The sequence below is a fragment of the Macrobrachium nipponense genome, chromosome 15 (genome assembly GCF_015104395.2).
Source record: "Macrobrachium nipponense isolate FS-2020 chromosome 15, ASM1510439v2, whole genome shotgun sequence".
Classification (NCBI taxonomy): domain Eukaryota; kingdom Metazoa; phylum Arthropoda; class Malacostraca; order Decapoda; family Palaemonidae; genus Macrobrachium; species Macrobrachium nipponense.
The window spans coordinates 45,939,626-45,967,125 of NC_087208.1; the positions used below are offsets into that span (position 1 = coordinate 45,939,626).

General features: G+C 36.6%; 1 protein-coding gene and 1 long non-coding RNA gene across 2 annotated transcripts in view; both read left to right on the top strand.

Moving 5' to 3' along the window:
* The window catches only part of LOC135194895 (trypsin inhibitor ClTI-1-like), a 60,759-nt gene that overhangs the window by 27,621 nt on the left and 5,638 nt on the right, over positions 1-27,500 (top strand). The window lies entirely within an intron of this gene.
* Positions 9,488-10,708, top strand: LOC135194916 (uncharacterized). Its single transcript, XR_010310032.1, has 3 exons — positions 9,488-9,559; positions 10,127-10,229; positions 10,657-10,708. It is a non-coding gene; the product is annotated as an uncharacterized LOC135194916 (long non-coding RNA).

A 27,500-nucleotide genomic window follows, 5' to 3' on the forward strand; every position in this document is an offset into this window, starting at 1 on the left:
TCTCTCCTTTGCACAAAGAATGCGTCTTCCACATGTACCCTGAACCAGTAGGCCTGTAATACGCATACAAACGAATGCACATGCCTCGCAAACGGGGAACGACCTCTGAGTCAAGTTGCTTGTTCAGCAAATACCTTTCTCTCCCATGTGAACTTTGCAGTGTACCACCCCTTGTCTCTAGGCGAGTAGATCTATGACTTTTATATTTATATAAAACACTTTAACATATTATTAGCCATTCCCCTCTTTCACCTCTTTAGAGGAGCTCGGCTACCCCCCATGCTAGCACCCGCCTAGCTCTAGCACACAAGCGTCTTACAATATATCTAAAACCAGAGGCTGGCTCAAAAAAGAAAATATGCACTCCCGTCTCACACATATCGGCAACTAATGCCCAATGTATCAATGGTACCACATGACTTAGAGCCCCTCCGTTGCGAGCACTTGTGCTTCGTCGAATGCATAAAAACATAAAAGTTTAAGGACTCCAATGGCACATGGCGATCAGTATAGCGACCTAACATGATCATTACTATTGGTATAGTATAGCAGTCATCGAAAAAAAAAAAAAGGTTCATCTTCACCACTATCTTCGAGTGGCGGACAGTAATGGACTCCACTGTAGGCGGATTCGAACCGCCTTATGGCTTCCGTGTAGGTGTCGGTGAAACACCTTTATCGACGAGTTGTAGACACGCCGACTAAGTACCATGAAGAAGTCTGTAAGAATCCTGCAGGAACTGTCAAACAGCTTGGATCCCTGTAGATGAGCGAATTGTTGTAGACGCAGGTCAAGTACGTAACCCAACTCGAAACAACTCAGCATGCGCCATTATTCCAGCGTCTGCGACCCTCGTGAGTGTATCCAACACCCTCCCGTCGCGAAACTGTAGATTCGACGTTTTCTACTGAAGTAAACGTGGTCACCACCCCGTTATTCTATGCAAGTGCTACTCGCACCCGTCTCATCGAAGACTGTAGACTCCTGGTTTATCCCAGAAATTATATCGAAGACATCTCATCCTTTGCCAAGGCAGTCCACAAAAATGCCCTTCGTGTAGACTTGACTCAATCTCTGGTACTGTAGAACGAAGTCGTCTCCTTGGCATCCTCACGTAGAGTTGGGAATTCTCCAAAGTCATTGTGTGTCCGTATTTAAAAGGTCTCATGGTCATAAAATAACTAAAGTCTTGTTTTACCCCACAAATTCGTCACTAATTAATATATTCAATCTAGTAATCAAATATTAAAAAAAGAAAAATTCCTCGCTAAACCAAATAATCTTTACCTACTGAATTCTCACAAATAATCCCATATCTGAAACAAACACTATCAAAAGAGAACTCATAAAGTCTAACAGTAAAACCCCCTTTATGGTTTATATAACTAGTCCTCCATAAAATATAATGCCGCGAACACCCCCTTCTATCCAACCCACATACCCTGACAAATTATATCTTCTATCTAATAGATAAATGCTATTTAGGAGCTTAACCCTCATTGCAACATCTCTCGTAAGAAAAGAAAAAAAAAAAAAAAAAAAAAAAAAAAATAAATAAAAATAAGATAATACAACAATAGTAAGTGAACTTTCCCTTCCCCATTACAGCGCACATAAGAGAGAAAAAGAAAACCATCAGTTGTTTAATCATCTCGGACGACGTTAAGAAAGAAAAAAAACATATATAATTCAACATCTTTTCCGAAAAAGGAATGTGTACCGTTACAGAATCTGCTAGCGCAGCAACCCTATCGACAAGAAAAAAAAATCCCCTTATATGACACGCTCTCGTGAAATGTCATAATCTGCATCTCCGAAAACCGTGCAAATCCCGAGTCAACAATTCCAAAGGGAAGGTTTGCAACCGGACTCCTTACAGCAACTTCCAGCAAAAAAGAAACCCACCTATGAACACGTCAGGTGCTTAGCATTGCAGCATATTCAGACTCGCGATGCTAGAAACTCATGATTCTTAAAAAAAAAATGTTTAGTACTGAACTTCGTAAGCACATTCCCCAGAACCATCTCATTATACATAACCATCTCTTAATAATACCACCATAACACACTCAGGTGACATAAATAATTCCTCTATTTAATTACTGACCCCACGCTAAAAAAAACCATCCCGTTTCTCAGCTAAAGCAAACATTTGCCGAAAAATATTAACCCCGAAATCTTACGCCAAAAACGCCGCAGACTTACATACAATAAGAGAGAAAACCATTCGAAGGAAACAAAGGAGAAGGAAAAAAAATGCAAAGCCATTCTGTCATCAAATTAACAAAAACAGATAACAAGAAAAAGAAAAAGAAAAATGAATGCAATAGCGCGATCATATATTAATTGCCACAACCAATTCTTTTCAATTTCGAGGTATGTTAGCTTCGACTGACCTGTTCGTTCATTTAAAACTACAAACCTATTTCCATTTTCTCTTCAATGACTTTAAAAGTACCTTCAAACTCGGGCCTAGTTTGTAATTTACTCATTTCTCACGTTAAGTTTTAAAATACCTTATCACCTCGACATTGATCTTGGATCAGATGTTTACTAATACTCTTTTGAACCATATCTCTGGTTGTGGACTCGAGATTACGGCTAAGACATGCGTGTCTCTCTCTCGCTGTGGATATCAGCGCTTCACCGTACCCACCCTCCCCCTGGTGAGGCGTAGTTAAACAAATCAAATGTGCCTCGCGCTGGATAACCAAACAAAGCTTCAAAAGGGGACATTTTAATTGATCGCTAACCATGGTGTTAATGCTATGTCTAACAACGTTAATATATCTGTCCCAATATCTATCATTACCACCTACCGTTTTTCTGAGCGCTTCGAGCACTTTCCTGTTCGCTCGTTCGCACAACCCATTAGCCTCGGGTCTGTATGGAATAATTGTTACTTTCTGTATCCCCATGAATTCAGCTAAACACTTCAAGGTTTTGTTCACAAATTCCCTCCCATTGTCGGTTAATAGAACTTCGGGTGAACCGTATCTGCAAACGATACCATTGAAAAATGCTATGGCTACTTCTTCGGCCGCCGTTTTTATGCTTAAGTGGGAAAAGAAAAATTTCTACTATCCTTGTAAGTTCATCTATTATCACTAGCAAGTACTTGTTCGCGTATCTAGACTCACAAAAATTCCCTAATACGTCTATATGTTCTCTGAAAAGGCTTACTCGGTATAGGATACGATCCTAATTTGCATGACGTTGTCCTAGCAGGCTTACATGCGTTGCACACCGCACAATTCCTTACGAAATTTTCCACATCTTTACCCATATTTTTCCAAATGTATTTAGCCCGAAACCTCATCATAAGTTTTTTCTATTCCCAAGTGAGGACTAACCGAACCTGCAATGACTATATCTAAAACCACTGGAATTAGACTTTCGGAATTACGATCTGTGTCGTATCTCCTTTACTTTCACTGGTTCTCACTTATATTTAATTTTCCTAACCAACAGATTTCCTTCTAACTCCAAACCCGAAAAAGGCAAGCTATAACGTTCTCTTGACTAATTCCCCTCTCAGAATGCTTTCGCATCTACTAAGACCTCGTCTTCATCTTGCCTTAGCTCTATGAGGGGTATATCCCATTGTATGGCTTCGTTAGTGACCTGCGCGACTTGGAAACCTTCCGCGTCATGAAAACTCCTGCTGAGAGCTCCGCGACAACATTAATTTGCCCTCTATATATTTGAGCTTTGCATCAAATCTCTGATAGTTAAAAACCATCGAGCTCTTTTGGGAGACAAATCGGGTTTATTAAAAAGATCGAGTAACGGTTTGTGGTCTGTAAGGACTTCTACTTTATTCCCCATCAGTAAACATTTTAAAATGAACTAAGCTCGACACTATTGCAAAGGCTTCCTTATCTATGGTGTCCATGGACTGCTCGTTACTGCTTTTGTCCTGAACTTCCTGCTATAAAAGAAAAAGCTATAGGATGAAATTTCCCATCAAACTTTTGCATAAGGCATGCACCTATGCCTTCCTGGCTTGCATCAGTCACTATATAAAAGGTTCCTTAAAATCTGGAAACTTCAAAACCGGGGGATTCATTAGCGCATCTTTAAGCTTTTGAAACTCTCCGCCTGGGATTCCTTCCATTGAAATTGAACGTCTTCCAGCAAAACATCAGTTAGGGGAGCTGCTATGTTAGAAAACCCTTTTACGAACCTCCTGAAGAAACCGGCGATACCCAGGAATGACTTAATCTCTTTCTTTGATCTGGGGGTGCGAAATTCGCTATTGCTTTGACTTTATCGTCATTTACTCTAACCCCTTCCTTAAATATGACGTGACCTAGATATGTGATCTGCTTTTTCAAGAACGAACACTTGGCTAGCTTGATTTTCAACCCCGCTTATCTAAGCCTCCTCAGTACTTCTGTAAGCACTTCCAGGTGTTACGCTATCGTGTCCGTTGCGATCAGGATGTCATCCATATACACAAAAACATTTTTTGCCCATAACCCGTGCAAACTGTGTCACCAAACTGGTAAAAGTCATCGGACTGCCCGATAAACCGAAAGGCATTCGCGTAAATTCATAGTGTCCCTTGGGCACTGAAAAGGCGGTATATTCCTTGCTACTCTCGCTGAGAGGGACCTGTAAGAAACCTTGCGCCAAATCAATTGAGCTATAAATATTTATGTCCCCCACCCCCAATTTCGACAAAAAGATCTGGTATGCACGCAACTGGGTAGCGGTCAGGGATCGTTTTCTTTTCTCATTTAAACGTCTAAAATCGACGCATACACGGACCGAACACGTCTTTCTTAGGTACCGCTAACAAGGGAAAGTTGTAAGGAGACACACTGGGTCTAATGATTTCTTCTTCTTCCCATCTATTAACTTCTTTCTCTACCTGTTCTCTGATTTTGAAAGGTATGCGATATGCAGGAATATAAATAGGTTTTGAGTTGCTCTCCAAATTTACCTTATGCTCTAACACATTAGTCAACCCCAATTTATCACCTTGCAAGGCTACCGTATCCCCAAATTCCGCCAAGAGCCCGCCCGTTTTATCGCTTCAACGTGTTCGCTATAATCCGCATTAGCCAAATGTTCACTAAATGTTTGTTTCCTTGATTGTATTTCTGCCTCCGAAAACTCAGGTTTCCCCTCTACGATAGCCACAGAACCACTATCGCAGTTTTAATCATGGAAGTCTACTATATATGTATTTTTCTGGTATCTCCTAACTGTATCATTACAGTTTAATAGCTCCACCCACGTAACCCCATTCTTGGATACACTGTTCACCGATGCCGTGCTAACAACTCCCCTGAGCTTTTCACTGTTTTCAATAACACACACATCTGTGGGTTTTCTCATTTCCTTCAATTTAACTTTTACCATAACCTTTGAACCTGGTAGTAACATAATATCTTCAAATAAAACACCTCTATATTTGTGGTTAGTATCTCCCTTGCCACCGCCCCATACAAATTACCACCCTCAGTATTATCCCCAGCATTGTTAGTATCAGAAACAACCATCCATTATTGTATCATCACCAGTATTGTTAGTATCATTGTTACCACTATGATTCTGATAGTACCCCCGTAATCATCTCCCGATCACCAACGTGTGTTTAACATTACCTTTCCCCATAACACTCGTATCACCGCCATTAATACCACCGAGCACCTCTCCTCTTTCAATAACCTCCATGTCCTCCATTCTATTCACGTCCTCATATGGTATGAGGTAATTCATTTTTCACGATTGTTATCCCATTAGCACCCGCATGGATCGAAATCTTGTGTCTTCTACAAGCAGGATGACCCAACAAGATTTTATTTACCTAGGCAATTCCTTTTATTACCAAAAAAGGTTCTGTTAACACTCTGTCACCGAGAGCAAACCTTATTTGTACACAACCCAGGGTGTTTAATCTATGGGCTTGCACATCACACACCGTCTCCGTAGAGGGCTGCAAAGGGTAATTGGAGAACATGGATTGATACAAATTATAGTCCATTAGATTTATTGATGCCCCGGTGTCTATGAAAACCGGGATCCACATCCCCTACTGTTCCATAGACTATGGGCTTGGGCTCTGGGGTGTCCCCCCACGAGACCACAATGGCATGTACCAATCACCTGTACCCTTTTTGTTGATCGGGCTTCCAAAAATTTCGCCGATCCCTTTGCCCTCTGTTTGACCCGCCTGGGAAGTTCTCACATTATAATTACCAGATCCTTGCGGTGCAGGCCTCGCATCTCCGTATCTGAGACGGACAAGACTGCCAATAATGCTCAGTACTTTTACACATTCCGCAATATTTAACCCTACACAATTTCTTTGGATGTCCTGGTTTATTGCAGTTGAAACAACGTAACTGCTGTTGCTTTTGATCGATCGATCTTTTGTTATACTCAACTTTTGCACACAGACGATGAGGAGAAAGTTCCGTGTCTCTCTGTACTCTATCCCTCGGGCTTGTCCCGTTAAAAATTGTGCTATCTACGGTGGGACATTTAGACCTGTGTTTATCTATTTGGGTATAAAGTAATTCTTCGTCTGAGGTAGGCTCAACCTTTTCATCAAAGCTATCCATTATTGCATCGGGTACCTCGTGTAAGAGCAGGGAAAAAATAGATCAGTTTATGAACATTATTTAGAGGGAGATTATCCCCTGTACCCATTTAGATGTTTTCAATTTTCCTACCCAATCTGCCACTGCGTCAAACAGCTTTGAACTATGTTCTACAAGGCTATTAGTGTCTTTCCGTAGTTTATAAAGACCGCCTCGAAGGTCTCTCACCATATCTCCGTGTTCCTTTGAGCCATATGCTGTTTTCAAAAATGCTTGCAAGTCTGTCCAGGTACGACATTTTGTAAATTGGAAACTCCTTGACCTATGACTGAGGTCTCCCTTATTGAAATCTAGCAAAGCTTTCTTTCGCCCTCTCTGAATGCCTCTACATCGTCTACTATATTCTTTCCCGCTAAATAGTTATCAACTCCTTCTATGAAAATATTCACAGGTTGTGACAAAGCACCATCCACAATCCCTTTGAACGGGCTGACCCCCGCAGAAATGTTCGTGATGTAGTAGCGTCGTCGTTTAGTATCTGACATTTTATCTTGTTTCCCAAGGCTGTTTCCCCGATCTCAATAACATCAATGTATTTATATACACTAAACCCAATCAAGAAAATTTTTTTTTTTATTTATATACACTAAACCCAATCAAGAAAAAAATAGTAATAACAAGGAAGGGATAGGAAAAGAAAGAATGCAAGGTGTTTCCGAGTCTAACTCGCCTCCTCTCTCTCTCTCTCTCTCTCGCTCTCTCCTCTCGTCTCTCTCTCTCTCTCTCTCTCTCTGGCACGACTTGCCGCAAAAATCCCACTCAGGCAAGTTCGCCACACACAAACACAAGGAACATGAACAAGAACAAAAAGTTAAAGAATATCACAAAACAAAAAGAGGAAAAAAATAAAGAAAAAAAAAAACTCGAAAATACACTTACGTCTTCATATGACCGTAAACCGAATTCACATACACCGCAAACATGCGCGAACTGCGAAACACTTTAATATGTCGAAAACTAAACTTTTCTCTTTTCCTCTCTAAACACATTTTTATTTCCGTAATCTCAAGAAAATCAACTGACTTGGCTTGGGAGAGGAAGACTGTCTGAGGAACAGCTTCTCTCTGTCGAATCAGCAGTAATGACCCTGAGTTGCCTGTGACCTGATTAATAACCCCTTTTCCTATCAAAATAAAAACCGAAACCCCCTATTTCTAACTGGCCACCAGTCCCTTCGGAAGCGTACCTACAGCTTGAAAAATATATAAAAAGCCTTTACCGCGGCCACCACTGTTACGGCCCCCTTTATTCCCTAAACTACACCAAACTGGGAACTCTTACCTGTTGCCAACGGTGCCCTGTCTGTAAGATGTCACGAGGCTTATTAAGACTGCGTAAATATAAAATATCATTTATTTCCAATGCAAATTGCAATTGGTTTTATAACAAAGAACAAAATGATTAACAAGTCATAATGGCATAAATCCACCCAAATCTGCCCATAAAGAAAACCAATAAGATAACATTCTACCTTCCTGACTAAGGTACACTCTCAAACCCCAAACAAGTCATATTGTCTAGTATTCGTCAGTTATCAGTTAGAGAATCCCATTCCTAATCAACCATGGAATCGGACCCATCTGTAATAAAGATATAGTTATATAGACACCCCACGTCACTCTTTTCAAAGTATTTACGTAAAGAGAATATTTCCACACTTCTCTCTCTTTTCCAAAAGGTAACAGATTTTCTAAGTTTTTATAGAACGTGTCTTACCTTTTCGATGGGCGTTTTCCTCCCGACACTTCGAGCAACCGCTTGTTCTCTCCTTTGCACAAGAATGCGTCTTCCACAAGTACCCTGAACCAGTAGGCCTGTAATACGCGTACAAACGAATGCTCATGCCTCGCAAACGGGAACGACCTCTGAAACAAGTTGCTTGTTCAGCAAATACCTTTCTCTCCCATGTGAACTTTGCAGTATACCACTCCTTGTCTCTAGGCGAGTAGAGCTGTGTGACTTTATTATTATATAAAACACTTTAAACATATTATTAGCCATTCCCTCTCTTTCACCTCTTTAGATATATATATATATATATATATATATATATATATATATATATATATATATATATATACATATAAATATATATATATATATATATATATATATATATATATATATATTATATTTATATATATATATATATATATATCTATATAATATATATATATATATATATATATATATATATATATATATCATATATATATATATATATATATATATATATAGATATATATATATATATATATATATATATATATATATATATATATATATATATATATATATATGTGTGTGTGTGTGTGTGTGTGTGTGTGTGTGTGTGTGTGTGTGAGTGTTATTTTCTCATGCCAACTCTCAGGGTATATCATTAGAGGTCGATAATCAAATTAGCTCTCTAACATCACTCAGTAGATGTCACAAACCATTGGCTTTCCTGCTGCTTGTTTTTCGTAATGCTATTGTCTTTTTTTTTTTTTTTTTTTTGCTGGGGAGGGGGGACTTACATACACACCTGGGATTTCGTGTTAGTGAAATATCTGTGGCTTTGTGACGTGTTTATATAAAGTAAATGTTTATAATAAGTCCTGATTATTTTGGACAAGGTCACAACTCGAATGGTAAATGAACTTATAGGAATTCAAAAAAATCCATGATAAATGCTTCAGGCGGTTCAGAGAGTACAATCGCCCAAAAAGGAAGATGTAATCATCATGTGAGCTTCATACACAATTTCCTTGAGCTACGTATAAAAATAAAAAAAAAATAAGAGTACGGTAATTGGCAACTCAGCATATTATGGGTAGTTGGCAGCTCAAGAATCAACCGATTTATAAAAGGTCAAGTCCACATGGTAGATACGCAGTTTGATCGCGAACTCTGTAACGGACGGAGATTCAAGTCTTCCAATCCTCAGCTGAATATCTTAGCTCGGGTATGGCAGTAAAACACTTTGTTTTTTCAGTTGTGTTGCAACATTACAAATCACAGAAAAGTTTTGCTTTATATATGCCATAGAAAACGACCAGATATATATGTTATAAAATTTTTTTTTTGAGTAGATGTTATTATCTGACCATTAAATACTAGAAGTGCAGGTTTCATCTTCAAAAATCTAAGTCACTATTAAAGATATAGGTTTACTGCTAGTCAGAAAAATAAGTCTAGGCGAGTTTAACTGACCTCAAATCTTTCCAAGGAAGGGGCATGGTGCGTGATGTCTGGGGACGCCAGATTCATTTGGTTTAGATTCAAAGACTTTGTGTTAGTCATTCATTTCTGTTAGGTATTAAGCCAGAAATATTTAAGGTAGTCTTAGGCTGACTTGACTGAGTATATGTCAGATTCTCTAAGGTGTTTTAACAGTATCCCATGAATATTTCTAACCGTCAAGTATATAGGAAATAAAGATACAAAGATAGGAAAACAAATTGAAATAGAATCAGATTTAAGGTAAGATATTCACGACAAATTCTTAATTATCATTTGGTTTTCCTGACAGGCATCGATAACCAAGATGGTCAAGGAAGGGTTGCCAACGACTATTTTCTGCGTAGTTTTGTTGGTCATCATTGGGACGTTAGTGGCCAATGCTTCCTTTCCAAGTGAGTCAAAGTTTAACAGTTTAAGGTGGTTCGGTAATGAAAACAGAACTTGGTATTTTCATTTCCAGTTTTGTCTGGAGTCGTTTATAGATAAAAACTAATTTTGACAAAATCTCTAGATTTGGTTCAGCAGCGAATTTCACAACCGATCTATCCATAAACTTTGGTTTAATTTAGAGTTTCACGTCGTAGCTATCTACAGATTTAGTTCAATACCGACGCTCACATCTTATTTATCCCTAAATCTAGTTTTCATAAATTTAGTTCAAGTCTGAGTTACCCCGAATTTAGTTCAGTCTAGTGCATATCTGGCTTATATTTAGACGTAAATTACTCAAATTGTTTCTAAAAAGGATGTTCAATAGCGAATAGATAACAACAAAAATGACAACAATTATACCAATAAAATATTGCTATTCCTCCTCAGATTGCAACAGAATCTGCACCTTCGAATACAATCCCATTTGTGGCAGCGACGGTCCTGGACCTACTGAATTGCGCCGAGAGAGAGAGAGAGAGAGAGAGAGAGAGAGAGAGAGAGAGAGAGAGAGAGAGAGGGGTACACTCTAAAAGGGACTACGTTAAGATGACAGCCCATCTTTCTTTCTTTCATTCTTATAGTCACAAGAATTAAACAAGGAATGATTGATATTATTGTCCCAGCCGAGGAGAGAGAGAGAGAGAGAGAGAGAGAGAGAGAGAGAGAGAGGAGAGATACACTCTACGAGGGGCTACGTTAAGATGAACGGCCCATTTTTCTATCTTTCATTCTTGTAATCACAATAATTTAAACAAGGAATGATTGATATTATTGCTGAGAGAGAGAGAGAGAGAGAGAGAGAGAGAGAGAGAGAGAGAGAGAGAGAGAGAGGAGAGATCACTCTAAGAGGGGACTACGTTAAGATGAACGGCCCATTTTTCTATCTTTCATTCTTGTAATCACAATTTAACAATTTAACAAGATGATGATATTATTACTGAGTAGAGAGAGAGAGAGAGAGAGAGAGAAGAGAGAGAGAGAGAGAGAGAGAGAGAGGAGAGATACACTCTACGAGGGACTACGTTAAGATGAACGGCTAATTTTTCTATCTTTCATTCTTGTAGTCACAATAATTTAAAACAAGGAATGATTGATAATTATTGCTGAGAGAGAGAGAGAGAGAGAGAGAGAGAGAGAGAGAGAGAGAGAGACGAGCCCTCTCAAGAACACTACTTCGAGATAAGCAGTCCCCTTAACACAATGCAATCAGTTACTTTTAGCTTCCATCTACAAATCTTTCACATTCGAAAGCAAGATATTACGAAGGATTAACGAAGCTGGCGACGGGAGTTTTGAAGTCAGATTAAGCAAACGATTCAATCATAAATTCTATGGCTATTTCTTTCCAATTATCTGTTCAATATAGTGTTGTCAATAAATTCAGCAAATGTCATGGATTGGTAAAGTTACCACCAATAAATGAAAGTTAAATGAAAGATTTTCTTGGAAATTTAATCAGTTTAAGTAGAAAGTTCTTAACTGATTCACTTACTTATTTATCAATTTATGGACTTAATCCCCAATTCATTTCTTCACTTATGTTCATCTGATCTTTATCTTTCTGTTACCTACCTTTAGGTTATATACATGTGGAGAACAGATTGCCAATAGCATCGCAAACAACGAAGAGTTTTTCCTGTAATGCCCAGGTTCATTTCGTGAATCCTTAAACTGAACAGGTTATGAAACTTCGTTCCTCCTAAATACCGAATTGACGTTCTTTTTCTGTAGGGATCGGATGAACTGAAAGAGACACAATCTTTAGGTTGCATACTATACTTGGTGAGAGGTGGAACCCAAACCAAGTATATAAGTGGTTATTGTGGGCACTTTTCATAACAATAAGTTCAAGGCACTCGATTTAGAAGAGGAGGTTCCCATCATTTTCTTCCGCTGAACTGTTATTCTTTTTCTTAAAACCTTTGCAAATACATTATCTGTTTATGATTCGTTGGATGACTTTATTGATAATATCAAGGCTTCAACTTTAAAAGGAAGTGGGTAAAAAAGAAAAAAAAAAAGACAAATAAAAAAACGCAAATGCCAATACCACATCCATACTCTAGGTCAAGTATACACACACACACACACACACACACACACATATATATATATATATATATATATATATAGATATATATATATGTGTGTGTGTGTGTGTGTGTGTGTGTGTGCGTGTGTGTGTGTGTGTGTGGTGTATATACTTGAACTAGAGTATGGATGTGGTATTGGCATTTGCTTTTTTTGTTTTTTATTTGTCTTTTTTTTTTCCTTTTTTACCCACTTCCTCTTAAAGTTGAAACCTTGATATTATCAATATGATTATGAATACTATTTGTTTTTTGGATATATATATATATATATATATATATATATATATATATATATATATATATATATCCATAAAAACAAAAAACAAATAGTATTCATAATCATAACAATACACCCTATAACTGAAGCAACGTCTCAAGAACCATTAGAAGAAAACGCCTCGAGGGAAATTGAAGGAAGGTAAGACAAGAATTTACCCGATACAATAAAAAAAAAAAATTAAAGAAACCGAGAAAAATTTGGACTTCAACGTATGTAAGAAAAAACTCACAGCATTACCGCTCACGAGATGGTGACTTCCATAATAATAATAATAATAAAAAAAAAGGCCTGAGGGTATTACATAAAATTTCTCATCTCCCAGTGGAAGTTACAAAAAACCTTATTGAGTAGAATAGGTTAGATATGTCTGATTCCATTCATACATGTTATTTGTTTACTGAAAGATACTGGCATTGATATTTTAGCAAGTTTACTGCTATATTGAAAAATATTGACAGTCAATTATACATATGTATGTGCGTGTAATATTCTCATGCTTATACGGAGAGAGAGAGAGAGAGAGAGAGAGAGAGAGAGAGAGAGGGACTACGTCAATTAACAGCCCATCTTTCTTTCTTCCTTCTTATAGTCATGAGAATTTAGACAAGGAATGATTGATTATTGCCGAGAGAGAGAGAAGAGAGAGGAGAGAGAGAGAGAGAGAGAGAGAGAGAGAGAGAGGAGAACTCTAAGAGAGACTATCAAGATGAACAGCCCATTTTTTTTTTCTTTCATTTTTATAGTCACAAGAATTTAAAGAAGGAACGATTGACATTATTGCACCCCCCGAGAGAGAGAGAGAGAGAGAGAGAGAGAGAGAGAGAGAGGAAACACTCTAAGATGAACAGTCCGTTTTTTCTTTCTTGCTTTCTTATATCACAAGAATTTAAACAAGGAATGATATTATTACCGAGAGAGAGAGAGAGAGAGAGAGAGAGAGAGAGAGAGAGAGAGAGAGAGACGAGTCCTCTAAAAACACTATAAAACACTACTTCCAGATGAGCAGTCCCATAACACAATGCGATCAGTTACTTTTATCTTCCATCTTACAAATCTTTCACATTTGAAAGCAAGATATTGCGAAGGGTTAACGAGGCTGACGACGGGAGTTTAGCCAAGATTAAGCTAACGATTCCAATCATAAATTCTATGGCTATTTCTTTCCATATCTGTCAATGAAGTGTTGTCAATAAATTCAGCAAATGTGATGAATTGGTATAGTTGCCACTAATAAATGAAAGTAAAATGATAGATATTTCTTTTCTTTGAAATTTTAATCAATTAATGTAGAAGTTCTTAACTGATTCACTTACTTTTTTATCAATTTTATAGGACTTATTCCCGATTAATTTCTTCTCCTATGTTTGATTTGATCTTTATCTTCTATTACCTACCTTTAGGGTCATATACATGTGGATGACAGGTTGCCAATAGCATCGCAAACAACGAAGAGTTTTTACTGAAACAAATCCCAGGTTAATTTCGTGAATCCTTAAACCTGAACGGGTTTATGAAACTCCTTATTATAAAGAGAAAAAACCTTCTTAATAACACTGAAATCAAAAACACTAGTTCATTTACTTCTCCCTCCTAAATACCGACTTGACGTTCTTTTTGTGAAGGGATCCTGGATGTACTGAAAGAGACACCAATCTTTAGGTTTACATAAGCACTTTTCATAAACAGTCAGTTCACGACACTCGATTAGTAGGGGAGGTCACCATCATTTTCTTCCGCTGAACTGTAATTCTCTTTCTTAAAACTTTGCAATTACATTATCTGTTTGTGATTCGTTGGATGTCTCTAATAATAATATCAAGGCTTCAACTTTAAAAGGGAAATGGTTAAAAAAGACAAAAAAAAGACAAAAATAAAAAGAAAAACGCAATGACAATAACACATCCATTCTCTAGGTCAGTATTATAATACATACACACACCCACCTATAGATATATATATATATATATATATAATATATATATATATATATATATATATATATATTATATATATCCAAAAAAAAAATAGTATCATTGTCATAACAACACACCCTATGTAACTAAAGCAACGTCTCAAGAACCATTAAAGGAAGAGAAGAAGAAAACGCCTCGAGGGAAATTGAAGGAAGGTAGACAAAAATTACCGGAATTAAAAAGAAAAAAAAAGAAACCGACAAAAATTTGGACTTCAACGTATGGCAAGAAACCGCACAGCAGTTTTATCGCTCGTGAGATGTGATTTCCATAAATATTGAAACAAAAATGTCTGAGGTACTATATAAAATTTCTTATCTCCAAGTGGAAGTTATAAAACACTTATTAAGTAGAATAGGTTAGATACGAGCTGATTCCATTCATAAATGTAATTTCTATACTGAAGGATACTGGCAGTGGTATTCTAACAAGTTTGCTGCTATATGAAAAATATTGACCGTCCATTATACATATGTACGTGTGTGTAATATTCCTTTCCTGCTTATACAAGAGAGAGAGAGAGAGGAGGAGAGAGAGAGAGAGAGAGAGAAGAGAGAGAGAGAGAGAGAGATAGACTTAACTGATTAAGACCCAGTTCTGCATGTTTTCCTGGCTCCAAAACGTGGGTCTCTACAATTTTTTTTTTTTTTGGGGGGTGGGTATATCATTAGGGGTCAGTAAGGACTTGAACTCCCTTTGCGGGAGATTCACCTGCACCTGAGGTTTAGTTTTCGTGTAATATATGCTTGTGGACGTGTTTTAACCGTTAGAAAAAAAAAAACTTGTCTGTCCAACAAAACCTGAATATTTTGGACTGATCATTACGTCGAGTACTCAATGCACTATCAGAATTCAAGGAAAATTCCAAAGCCCCAAACACGTATAGATAATTAAAGTCCGCACTCGCTCAAAAATAAAAGTCTAATCGACATGAAAGCCTTCAGGCAAAATTTTTTGCTTCAGGTAAAGAAGGGAAAAAATTTTCATTATGATGGTAGTTGGCAACTTGTGACGGATTTTTCCTTTATATGAGGGCACCTCTCACGGCCAATGCACAGTTTGATCGCAAACTTTGTAAAGGACGAACTTCAAAAGTTTCTTCAACATTCATTCTGGAATATTTTTAGCTCGGGTAGCCAAGATATACTTTGTTTTTTTAGTCGTGCTGAACATTACAGAGCGCAGAAAAGTTTGGTTTTCATATACCATAAACAACGACTCTGTGTTTAAGTTAATTACCACGTAAATTTCTAGTGGGTGTTAGCTATTTGACAATTAAAATATTTACAAAGGTGCAGTTTTGGTCTCCAGGTACTATGTCACCTATTTAAAAAATTAGGTTCCTATTCTACTAGTCATAAAATTAATCCCCCTGGGTGAGAGTTAACTGCTCCTCAAAACCCTTTCCAGCAAGGTGCATGGGGCACGTGTATCTGGGACACCAGATTAATTTGGCTTAAGAGTCAAAGACTCTGCGGTAGCTTTTCATTTTCTGTTAGATATTTATCCAGAAATATTTAAGGTAAATCCTGGTGGAACCTGACTACATATATATACATATATATATATTATATATATATATATATATATATATATATATATATATAAATATGTATATATATATATATATATATATATATATATATATATATATATATATATATATATATATATATATATATATATATATAAAAATTAGATTACTAAGTGTTTTTAATTTTAACCGTATCCCATTAACATTTCAAACCGTCAAAATTGTAAGTGTTGAATGAAGACAAAAAAGTGAAAAAAAAACTATTTGGAATAGAAATTAGATTTAAGATAAGATAATAACGACAAATCTCTAATCCTCATTTGGTTCTCCTGACAGGTATCAAACAAAACAAGATGGTCAAGAAAGGGTTGCCAACGACTATTTTCTGCGTCGTTTTGTTGGTCATCATTGGCACGTCAGTAGCCAGTCCATCCCACTCTATACGTGAGTCCCAAGTTTTAATATTTTCGGGGGATTCGTAATGAAGAATTAAACTAGGTCAATTTTTCATCTTCAGTTTTTGTCTGGAGTTGCTCCTTAATCTGATTAAAAAATGGGTTTTGGGAGTACCTTGAGAATTTGGTTCAATAACTAGTTACTCAATCGAATCAATCACTAAATTTAGTTTTAATAGGCGAATCTCCACACGTAAGCTATCTTTAGATTTAGTTCAGTACCGAGTTTTTCGCATACTTTTTTTTATCGCCAAAATAAAAATCCCTTCGATAGCGAGTTTGGCACCTCTGAAATTTTCAGAAATGCACTTCACACTTGAATTACTCAAATTTAGTTCACTCTAATGTCACAGCTGACTTATCATGGGATGTAAAAGATTTAAAGTGTAAAAAAAAAGAAAATGTTTCAGCAAAAATAAATTCAACGGCTGCATAGATATGTCACATCAGTGCCAGTTACAAGTTGGAATCAGTCTAAACTTGTGATAAGTTTCGGTACTGTTTTCCCATGGATTTTCAGAAGGTCTCACATTCAGTGTATGGAACAAAAGAAGGACACCCAAAAAGTAAAAATAACTACCATCTTTTGTCAGTTCAGTTCAACAATCAGTTAATATCCTGCCCGCCATTAGAAAAACTTCAGAGAATCTTGTACGTTTTCACTGTTAGGAAGAACAGCGTACTAAATTGACAATGTAGATACAAAAAAAAAAATTAATAAAAAGAATAACTAGGCCCAATAACAACCACAACAACAACGACAACCACAGCCAGTAATGATAATAATTTATCATCATGTCCCCCAGGCTGTGAACGAGGCTGCCGTTTAATTTCGATTTCATCTGTGGCAGCGATGGACAGACCTACGTTTAATCGCTGCGTCTTCGAAATTGGACAATGTCGTAATCCTCGCCTTAGGGGTACGATGTAAAGGAAGGCGTGGAGGAATGTAAGTACCTCTTTTCTATCTATTTTTAATTTTGAGGTGTTTTCATTTTGCGTACAAACAGGCCAGTGCAGTGGTCAGGAGGGGGAGCATCGATAAGGGACAGATGAGTTTCTTGCATTCCTTTGAAAAATTGAGGAGTGGTCTTCACGTCGGTCCTAACTTGACTTTTTATAGGCTGCAATGTCATATTGCATAGGCCATTCGCTCCATTCCTTTTAAATGTTTTCACTTTTAGCAAAACTGCTTCAGAACTTATAACCCTTATCAGATGCTTTTATTTATACTCGCTAAACCATACACTAAAAGATAAAAAAAAAATGAACACCAAGTTTACGTAAGAATTAAGAGTAGTATATTGTACATCAGGGTCTGAAAGACGAGAGATGCCCCACTCATGTAAATAGCAACGAATAGTAACTATCATCTCTGGACTACTCTCTCATTTTCTAAATTCATAGGGGGAGGCGTAGGTACCACTCAAATTCAGTATTTACACCCACGTATATTTCCTGTCTTTTCCTCGTATCCCGAGACCTGTTCTTCATTTGTTTTAATTTTGTTTTTCCCCTTTTCCCTGCAGTTTGTACGGGATGAGTCGTTACCGCTACGCCCTTCTTCAGCCTGTTCGTGACCTACAGCAGTAGCCTCTCTATCAGGTATATAATCGAATGTTTGGAGAACGTATGGAGACCAATTTCTAATTATAATTTCAGTGCTCCCTCGTTAGGAATGTAAAAGGGATGTGGTCACTGCCTAACCTCTTGTTAGAACAGTTTCGTCTCCGCTCCTCGATACAGTTTGTGAAAAAATTGCACACATACCACACACACAACACACACACACACACACACACACACACCCAGAGAGAGAGAGAGAGAGAGAGAGAGAGAGAGGAGAGAGAGGAAATCTCTAGTAGTATTACGTCAACATGAACAGTCTGTCTTTTATTATTTTTTCTATTCTTTTGCATCATCGCTAGAATTTAACGAGAAATGGTTGATTATCTGCCAAGATGTGGTGGTTATGAGAGATATTGTTTCACGTTGTATTTTTATTTTATAAATCAGACATATAAGGAAGTGACAAGAAGTAGCCACTTAAATTATGAAGGCGCGAAGTTATACGATATTGACTTGAAACTTAAATCAGTTAAGATAAAATATTTCCTATTGTTGGCAGTTTATCTATTTAGGGACTTAAATTTTCCCCATTCATTCTTCGTCTTTAGTAATCTAATCATTATTATCTTTCATTTATCTATCTATAGGTTACTGATACGTAGTGAACATGGGTCGGCAACAGTCTCGCCACACCAAGAGCATTTTTGTTTTGAAAGCATCGCAGATCCGATTTCGTGAATCCTAAAACTGACATATTTCGAATGTCAAGAGAAAAAGAAAAAAAAGAAAAAACACGTAATTAAACTGAAATTTTTCCAAACTATCTTCTTATTTCTCGTCCTTCTGCATTTATTTGATTTGGTGTGTTTCGTAAGGCATAGTATGAACAGACGGAAAAGTAGGTCCGAAGACTACAATCATATACAAAGGTAGAAGCTGTTAAACTTTAAGTAGAAAAATAATGGTTGTCATTATGTATATAATTATAGAATATTTTTTCACTAAACAAAAAATACACATTAAACTATTTCATGACAACTAACATTTTACATGAGGATTATGACTTAATTTATAAGTATTAATGAAGATCACAGTAATAATAATAATAATAAATAATAATAATGAATAATAATAATAATAATAATAATATAATATAATACAGGTACAGAGGAACGGCAACACCCAAACCATGTCACGGACAGTACATGAGACAGACTAAAGAACTGGCAGCGATGAAACATGGCAATGGCTACAGAAGGCTGCTAACTGCAGCACAAGACCAGGCCCTAAGAAAACCAGCATAGTCCAAAGAACGATAGATGGGAATAATATCTCACCCTATGCCAGGAGTGTAAAATGAAAGATAGAACCATAAACCTCATAGCAAGCGAGTGTCCGACACTTGGCGCAAACCAGTACAAAAAAGAGGCACGATTCAGTATCAAATGTCCTCCAACTGGAGCCTGTGCAAGAAATACACTTACTTGCAGTAATAAGTTGTTACGAACACCAGCCTGAAGGTGATAGAAAAACAATCAAGCAAAAATCCTTCGGAGCTGTGTATCAAGAAAACAGATATGGCGAGATCATGCCAGATAGACTAGTGACAGTCGATTAACAAAAAATCAAGAAGAAAGTGTCACTCATTGAAAATGTCGCAATAACCATGGAGGGACACCAGAGTAGAAGAAGAGAGAGAGAAAAGATTGATAAGTATCAGACCTGAAAATAGAAAAATAAGAACGATATGGGATATGCCATGAATTTGTACCCAATAACCATAGGAACACTAAGCACGATCCATGATCCCCTGAAAAGGACAACCTGAAAAAAAAAACTAGATGCAGAAGTGCACCTCCATGGGACTCATGCAACAAAAGACTGTGCCTCCTATTAACAGTGCATATATTGGGGAAAAGTGATGGACTCCTAAGAGCATGATTGGGCACCCGAGCCCACACTATGGACCACCACCTCCAGTTCGATTAGGGTGACTGTGATAGACAAAACAAAAATAATAATATAATAATAATAATAATAATAATAATAATAATATAATAATAATAATAATAATAATAATAACATCATTCTACCTTGTTCAGTAATAAGTGGTACGAGCACCAAACCTGAGTGAGTGTAGAAAACAAAACGATCAGGTCAAAGATCTCCAGGGACTATGTATCAAGAACTGATAGGGGTGATACATGCAAATAAAACATGGGGACCCGGAACCCCACACGATATATACCACCAGTCGAATTGGAGGACTGTGATAGAGCAAAAAAAAAAAAAAAAAATAAAATAAATAATATGATAATAGTAATACAATTAGATTATGGACAGAAAAATAATATGTTAATGTCAGTATACCCCAATGATAATAATAATAATAATATAAATAATAATAATATAATAATAATATAATAATAATAATAATAACTGATATAATAATAATAATAATAATAATATATCCAATTTCGCATTACAAAAAAATTATCATGGGATATGAAATCTGAATAAACCGTACCGTAAAAGTCCTTCCATGAGTTGTGAATATTGTTTTTCATTTTTAATTACAGAGAAATTGTCCTTGATGTCGAAATTTTGAAAAGTTTTCCACAACTAGTAAAAAAAAACCCGAACTTGAAACCTGTTTTGTGTTTTATTTTGGTGTAATAACGGTGAGATTTTTTTTACTGTAAGAAAGATATATATATATATATATATATATATATATATATATATATATATTATATATATATATATATATATTATATATATATATATATATATATATATATATATATATATAATATATAATATATATATATATATATATATATATATATATATATATATATATGTCTGCATCCTAAAAACAATTATATTCATCCTTCTCCTAAAACACAAGCTGATTACTGACGCAACGTCTCAAGGAAGGAATAATTGAAAGAGAAGAAGAAAAAAAAAAAACGCCTCAAGGGAAATTCCAGGAAGCCAAGGCACAAAAAACGTGAATTAAAGAAAATGACTTTGATAATAGTAGAAAAAAACAGAGAAAAACTGGCTTGAGGGTGTTAAATGATTACTTATTATCTCTCTTTAAAATTGTCAAAAAAAATATTATCACAAAAATATGTTAAATGTGTAGTGATTCCATGCTCAAATATTGTTCTTTTTTTATTGAAGGATATAGACCAGTGATACTCATGTAAGTTTATTAATTATAACGATCGATATTGTATGTTCATCATATATATTATATATATATATATATATATATATATATATATATATATATATATATATATATATATAGTGTGTGTGTGTTTTGTGTGTATGTGTGTGTTTTGTGTGTATGTGTGTGTGCGTGTATTTTAATATGTACATACATATATATGTGCACACATATAACTAAATGTATAACATACATACATACATACATACATACATCTATATTGTAGGGGGTATTAATTTATCTTGCTACCACCCAAACCGAGAGAGAGAGAGAGAGAGAGAGAGAGGAGAGAGAGAGATGCCAAACTAACTGGTAATAACCAGTGCACTGTATTTTCGGTTCCATGCATTTTCCTACTATTTTTTTTGAGGTATATTAGTTTGTCAGAAAGGTCTTAGTTCTCTTTAGAAGCGCATTAAAGTCCATTTTGGAGTTAATACATCTATAAATCATATAAAAATTATAAATAAATCAAGTGATGGGTCACAACAATGGAATTTTTCACTTTTGTAATTTCGTGATGTATTCTTTTTTTATCAAGTGGGTTTACAGACACCTTTCGATACTTGGCAACTCATGACGGATTGACAGTATATAAAGAGCCAGTCCACATGGTCATTGTACAGTTTGATCGCACACTTTGTCGAGGACGAAGTTACTTCTGATTTTTCAGCTGGAAATATTAGCTCGGTATGGCAAGACATCCTGTTTTCCCCCTCGTCTGTTGAACCATTAGGAGTGCAGAAAAGTTTGTTTTATTTTATATGTCACGGAAAAATACCGTATAAATGGGATTAGCACTTCAATTTTTATATAAGGTATTAACACAGAATTATGGTAAAAGTCAGCTATTTGACCATTAGATACTAGAAGTACAGTTTTCAATCCTCAGAAATTTTATGTCGCTATTTAAAAATCCGATTCATGTTTTGGGAATAAAAGTTAAATCTAGGCGAGTATATTGATTTTTCGAAACCTTCATTTGGTTTCGAATCAAAGAATTTGGCAGAAATATTTGAGGCAGTCTAAGGCTGACTTGACTGAATGTATATTAGATTCCCTTTGAGGTGTTTTAACAGTATCCCACTGACATTTCAAAACTGTCACAAGTAAGTGGAAATAAAGGCAAACGAGAAACAAAAAATGGAGTAGAATTACACTTAAGGTAAGATTATCACGACAAATCCCTAATTCCCTCATTTTAGTTCTCTTGACAGACATCAACAGCCATGATGATCAAGAAAGGGTTACCAAAGACTATTTTCTGCGTCGTTTTGCTGGTCATCATCGGGACGTCAGTGGCCAGTTCATTCCATCCAAGTGAGTCAAAGTTTAACATTTTAAGGAGGTCAGTAATGAACAAAGAACTTGGTAGTTTCTTATTTTACTTCAGTTTTGTATAGGGCTGATCAGTCATTGGTCACAAAAAGATGCTTGAGAAGTATGTCTAAATTTGCTACAATAAACGAGTTTCACAGCGCAAACCATAACAACAGCAACGGCAGCAGCAATGTTAATTTTGTTAATTTGTCTCCCAGACTGCGACCGGAGCCTGTACCTTCGAATTGGATCCCATCTCGCAGCGACGGAAGGAACTATCTTTAATCCGTGCCACTTCGAAATCGGGAGATGTCGTAATCCTCGCTTGAGGATTCAATGCAAAGGAAGGTGTGAGGATGTAAGTCTTTCTTTCTTAAATTTTTGGTTTTATTTGAGATGTCTTCTTTTTACGTACAGGCCAGTGTTGAGAGAGAGAGAGAGAGAGAGAGAGAGAGAGAGAGAGAGAGAGAGAGAGAGAGAGAGAGAAGATGAGCAATTAAAAATGGTTCCCGTTTGTCCCCGTAGACTAAGTTTTATGGACATGTTTGCACTTGACAAGCTCTGGAATTTTTGTCTTGTTCTTGTTCTTTCTTTTCAAGGGCCAAAAAGCTCTGTCGTTTTCTTCTGTCTTAAAGGGGAACTAATCTAGACCATTCAGCGCTTTCACCTCCTCGAATTAGTGTGCTTTCCTCACTTTGCCAAATATCAGCATCTATGGACAGATGAGTTTCTTGCATTCCTTTGAAAAATTAAAAGAGAGTGGTCTTCACGGTCGGTCTTCACTTGACTTTTTATAAGCAGCAATGTCAAATGTACAGATCAATCACTCTATTCCCTTCCTCACCTCTGCGAAGCTGCTTCAGAACTTATAACCCTTATCAGATGACGTTTTTTGACCTCGCGAATCACAACTTAAAGATAAAAAAAAATTAACACCAATTTTACGTAAGGATTAAAGAGGTAGTTTTTGTACATCAGGGTCCTGAAGACGAGAGATGCCCACTCATGTCAATAGTACGAATAGTAACTATCATCTCTGGACTACTCTCTCATTTTCCCAATTCATAAGGGGAGGCGTAGGTACCACTCAAATTCAGTATTTACAACCCCACGTATATTTTATGTCTTTTCCCCCCTCGTATACCCGAGGACCCGTTTCTTCATTTATTTAAATTTTCCCATTTCCTGCAGGTTTGTACGGATGAAGTCGTTACCGCTACGCCCTTCTTCATCCTGTCGCGACCTACAGCAGTAGCCTCTCTATCAGGTATATAATCGAACCTGTTTTGGTGAAAACAGATTGCAGATCAAAAAATTCTAATACAAAATTCACTGTCCCCTCGTTTTTTTAGGATGTAAGGTTTGTGGTCACTGCTACTTCCTTCTTGTTAGAACAGTTTCTCTCCTTCCTCGATAAAAGTTTGTGAAAAATTGCAGAGAGAGAGAGAGAGAGAGAGAGAGAGAGAGAGAGAGAGAGAGAGAGAGAGAGAGAGAGAGAGTTGATGAGGTGAAATTATTGATTACTGACATGAATTTAATCAGTTAAAATGAAATATTTTCCTATTTGTTCAATTTTCTATTTAGGGACTGATTAACCATTCATTTTCTTCGTTTTTTAATAATTTTGATCATCATCTTTCATTTATCTATCTGTAGGTTACTGATAATGTCGACAGTCGGCAACGGTATCGTCAACAAAGAAGATTTTTGTTTTGAAACCGCCCAAGAGGATTTCGTGAATCCTGAAATTGACCACATTTTGAAAGTTGTGATTGTTAAAAGATAATTATTAAAACGTAAATCCAACACTAATTATTATTTCTTTCTCCTTCCTTCTGATTTGATTTGGTGTTTATTTCGTAAGGCATATATATAATGACAGACGGAAAAGAAGATCCCGAAGACTACATCATTATAACAAAAAGGAGGAAACTGAACCTAGACTAGATAAATGATAGTTGTCATAATGTATAAATATAGGTATAATATTTCACTTCACAAAAAACACACATTAACCTATTTCATGTATACTAAACATTTTACATGGAGGATATGACATGAAATTGATAAGTATTAATGAAGATCACAGTAATAATAATAATAATAATAATAATAATAATAATAATAATATAATAATAATATAATAATAATAATAAAAATAATAATAATAACAATAATAATTGATAATATAATAATAATAATGGGAGTTTGGAATAGAGAAATGCGCCTTAGTCAAACATACAAAAGGCAAAGTAACGAGAACTGAAGGGATAAAAGCTACCAGATGGGAGCAACATCAAACACATAGATGAGACAGGATACAAATACCTGGGAATAATGGAAGGAGGAGATATAAAACCCAAGAGAAGGACACGATCAGGAAAGAATATATGCAGAGACTCAAGGCGATACTCAAGTCAAAACTCAACGCCGGAAATATGATAAAAGCCCATAAACACATGGGCAGTGTCAGTAATCAATACAGCGCAGGAATAGTGGAATGGACGAAGGCAGAAACTCCGCAGCATTGATCAGAAAACCAGGAACAAATGACAATACACAAAAGCACTACACCCAAGAGCAAATACGGACAGACTATACATAACACGAAAGGAAGGAGGGAGAGGACTACTAAGTATAAAGGACTGTGTCAACATCGAAAACAGAGCACTGGGGCAATATCTGAAACCAGTGAAGACGAGTGGCTAAAGAGTGCATGGGAAGAAGGATTAATAAAAGTAAGACGAAGACCCAGAAATATACAGAGACGGGAGAAAGACAGCAAGAATAACAGAGGACTGGCACACAAACCAATGCACGGACAATACATGAGACAGACTAAGAACTAGCCAGCGATGACAATTGGCAATGGCTACAAAGGGGAGAGCTCAAGAAGGAAACTGAAGGAATGATAACAGCGGCACAAGATCAGGCCCTAAGAACCAGATATGTTCAAGTACGATAGACGGAAATAACATCTCTCCCATATGTAGGAAGTGCAATACGAAAAATGAAAACCATAAACCACATAGCAAGTGAATGCCCGGCACTTGCACAGAACCAGTACAAAAAGAGGCATGATTCAGTGGCAAAAGCCCATCCACTGGAGCCTGTGCAAGAAACATCAGCTACCTTGCAGTAATAAGTGGTACGAGCACCAACCTGAAGGGAGTGATAGAAAACGATCAGGCAAGATCCTCTGGGACTATGGTTATCAGAACGGATAGGGTGATACGTGCAAACAGACCAGAACGTGACGTTGATTTGACAAAGTCAAGAAGAAAGTATCACTCCATTGATGTCGCAATACCATGGGGACACCAGAGTTTGAAGAGAAAGAGAGGGAAAAAATGGATAAGTATCAAGATCTGAAATAGAAATAAGAAGGATATGGGATATGCCAGTGGAAATCGTACCCATAATCATAGGAGCACTAGGCACGATCCCAAGATCCCTGAAAAGGAATCTAGAAAAACTAGAGGCTGAAGTAGCTCCAGGACTCATGCAGAAGAGTGTGATCCTAGAAACGGCACACATAGTAAGAAAAGTGATGGACTCCTAAGGATGGCAGGATGCAACCCGGAACCCCACACTCATAAATAAACCACCCAGTCGAATTGGTTAGGGGACTGTGATAGGAGGGCCGAAAAAAAAAAAAAAAAAAAAAAAAAAATAATAATAATAATAATAATACAGAACAGAGGAATGGCACAACAAACCGGTGCACAGACAGTACATGAACAGATTATAGAACTGGCCAGCCACCAGAAACATGGCAATGGCTACAGATGGATTGCTAACTGCGGCACAAGACCAGGCCCTAAGAACAAGATATGTCCGAAGAACGATAGATGGGAAGAATATCTCACCCATATGCAGGAAGTGCAATACGAAAATGGAAAACCACCAATAAACCACATAGCAAAGCGAATGTCCGGCACTTGCACCAGAAGCAGTACAAAAAGAGGCACGATTCAGTAGCGAAAGCCCTCCACTAGAGCCTATGGAAGGAACACCAGCTACCTTGCAGTAATAAGTGGTATGAGAACCAAACCAACCTGAAGGAGTGATAGAAAACGATCCGGCAAAGATCCTCTGGACTATGGTATAAGAAACAGATATGGGTGATACGTGCAAATAGACCAGACCTGCCGTTGTTTGACAAAACTCAAGAAGAAGGTATCACTCATTGATGTCGCAATACCATGGGACACCAGAGAAGAAGAAATGAGAGAGAAAATTGATTGATAAGTATCAAGACCTGAAAATAGAAATAAGAAGGAATATTGGGATATGCCAGTGGAATCTGTACCCATAACCATAGGAACACTAAGCACGATTCCAAGATCCATGAAAAGGAACCTGGAAAAACTAGATGCCGAGGCAGCTTCTTAACTCATTCAGAAGAGTGTGCTTACCTTTAAGAACGTTCATTCTCATGTGTATTCTTTCACCTGCTCATTAAAGGGGCAATCTGCAACTCCCTCTTTCATTTTCCAGGTAAGAAAAAAAACCAGGATAATAAATATGCCGTGATAGGTTTTGACCCAAGTAAAATAAAAAAAAAAAAAAAAAGTGCATCGTCAACATGGGTTTTATTATATCAACTTATTTTCAGCAATGGTATTTCTAATTAACATAAATTTTCAGAAACATTCTGGATGACAAATCGTAATCATATCCAATTTTCTTAACAATATAGAAACACTGTCAAGACCGTTTTTCTTCATAACTGGTGTTCTTGGCGTTAATTTAGAGAGGAATATTTC